Source organism: Lucilia sericata, unplaced genomic scaffold (assembly GCF_015586225.1).
Source record: "Lucilia sericata isolate MDLA Ls3-8-SP2 unplaced genomic scaffold, ASM1558622v1 Contig000333F_arrow, whole genome shotgun sequence".
NCBI lineage: Eukaryota > Metazoa > Arthropoda > Insecta > Diptera > Calliphoridae > Lucilia > Lucilia sericata.
This window is the reverse complement of record NW_023994354.1, coordinates 352,592-355,675: the sequence shown is the minus strand read 5'-3', so window position 1 is coordinate 355,675 and position 3,084 is coordinate 352,592.

Below are 3,084 nucleotides of genomic sequence, written 5' to 3'. Positions count from 1 at the left end.
ATTTTACATATGAATTTATCATGAAAATTTTTATGTATTTAAGATAAAATAGGTGCCCAGCAAAAACTTACATTGAAAAGTAATGAGTTTAAATGCTTTTAAAACTACTTTTCACTGTTTCTTTAGGGGATTTTTAACTTATTATTTTAACACGAATCGCTTACAAATTGGCAGTTTTGACTATTTCGTATCGATGTTACTAGATTTTTGCTGGGTTGTTTTTGTTTACATTAGCGTGAGCTGTCTGTAAAGTACGTATCTATAGTGATAATAGGGCGATCACCCTGTTATTCCAAATATTTTCTAATAGTTGATTTTTTAAATCCGATTGCTATTTAGAAAGAAAGGAATAGAAGAAAGAAGAAAAAGCCATAAATGAATAAACTACAAAATACGCTACGATTTAAGTGTGGCCAAGGTATTGTTTCTAATAGATGCATTGAGATCTTCGAAGAATCTCTGTAATAGGAATTTACAACCAATATCCCAAGAATGGTATAATGACAAAAATATGGTCAATTGTTTCCTCTTCATCCTAATACCATCTACATTAATGTGTAAGCCTTCTTGGATGGTTGCCAAACATGTTGATGAACTGGTATTGACTCAGTTCTTGGAAATACGCCGTAAGTATGTCTAACTATATTTACAGATTTCCATATATTTTTCTTAAGTATCTTAAAACACGATAAATCCTCAATAACATTGTGAAAAGAAATACCAACAAGTTGATTATCCTAATGTATACTAAAACTGTTATAGATACATCTTGCGAAGATTACATTTTTACAAAATGAAATGAGAAGGTAAGTTTTTATATAAACGATAAAATCTAGCCATGTCCGTCCGCATGTTGTTGGCAATAGTGATAAACTATTCTAAAGTAAACAACTTAAGACAGCCTCCGTAATCATAAATGTTGCTCTAAATGACTTCAATGCTTGACCTCGTAAGCTAATATACCATATTTATTCACATTTTTTGTTTGATAAATTTCAATGTTAATGTTTTAAGTTGAATTTAAATCTCTTAAGTGATTAAGTTAGCAAATTATTTAATTATGCACACTTTATTAGAAGATTTTAAAAATGTTAATGTTAAGAAAAACATTATGTATTAGAAATGTTAATGATTACACACCTATCCTATATAATAGATAAATTTTTATAAGTCTGTTTGTTTGTTCTGCATAAATAACAGGACCAATTTTCTTGAAATTTGAAACCATGGATAGAAAGACAAAAAAATTGGTATTTAGTAACCAAAGTACTGATTACTATAGACTAGATTATAGACTATAGACTAGATTATAGACTAGACTATAGACTAGACTATAGACTAGACTATAGACAAGACTATAGACTAGACTATAGACTAGACTATATACTAGACACCAGACTAGACTATAGACTAGACTATAGACTAGACTATAGACTAGACTATAGACTAGACTATAGACTAGACTATAGACTAGACTATAGACTAGACTATAGACTAGACTATAGACTAGACTATAGACTAGACTATAGACTAGACTATAGACTAGACTATAGACTAGACTATAGACTAGACTATAGACTAGACTATAGACTAGACTATAGACTAGACTATAGACTAGACTATAGACTAGACTATAGACTAGACTATAGACTAGACTATAGACTAGACTATAGACTAGACTATAGACTAGACTATAGACTAGACTATAGACTAGACTATAGACTAGACTATAGACTAGACTATAGACTAGACTATAGACTAGACTATAGACTAGACTATAGACTAGACTATAGACTAGACTATAGACTAGACTATAGACTAGACTATAGACTAGACTATAGACTAGACTATAGACTAGACTATAGACTAGACTATAGACCAGACTATAGTCTAGACTATAGACTAGACTATAGATCAGACTATAGTCTAGACTATAGACTAGACTATAGACTAGACAATAGACTAGACTATAGACTAGACTATAGACTAGACTATAGACTAGACTATAGACTAGACTGTAGACTAGACTATAGACTAGACTATAGACTAGACTGTAGACTAGACTATATACTAGACTATAGACTAGACTATAGACTAGACTATAGACCAGACTATAGTCTAGACTATAGACTAGACTATAGATCAGACTATAGTCTAGACTATAGACTAGACTATAGACAGACTATAGACTATAGACTAGACTAGACTAGACTATAGACTAGACTATAGACTAGACTATAGACTAGACTATAGACTAGACTATAGACTAGACTATAGACTAGACTATAGACTAGACTATAGACTAGACTATAGACTAGACTATAGACTAGACTATAGACTAGACTATAGACTAGACTATAGACTAGACTATAGACTAGACTATAGACTAGACTATAGACTAGACTATAGACTAGACTATAGACTAGACTATAGACTAGACTATAGACTAGACTATAGACTAGACTATAGACTAGACTATAGACTAGACTATAGACTAGACTATAGACTAGACTATAGACTAGACTATAGACTAGACTATAGACTAGACTATAGACTAGACTATAGACTAGACTATAGACTAGACTATAGACTAGACTATAGACTAGACTATAGACTAGACTATAGACTAGACTATAGACTAGACTATAGACTAGACTATAGACTAGACTATAGACTAGACTATAGACTAGACTAGACTATAGACTAGACTATAGACTAGACTATAGACTAGACTATAGACTAGACTATAGACTAGACTATAGACTAGACTATAGACTAGACTATAGACTAGACTATAGACTGAGACTATAGACTAGACTATAGACTAGACTATAGACTAGACTATAGACTAGACTATAGACTAGACTATAGACTAGGACTATAGACTAGACTAATAGACTAGACTATAGACTAGACTATAAGACTAGACTATAGACTAGCTATAGACTAGACTATAGACTAGACTAGAGACTAGATATAGACTAGACTATAGACTAGACTATAGAATAGATATAGACTAGACCTATAGACTATAGACTATAGACTAGACATGACTAATAGAACTAGACTATAGACTAGACTATA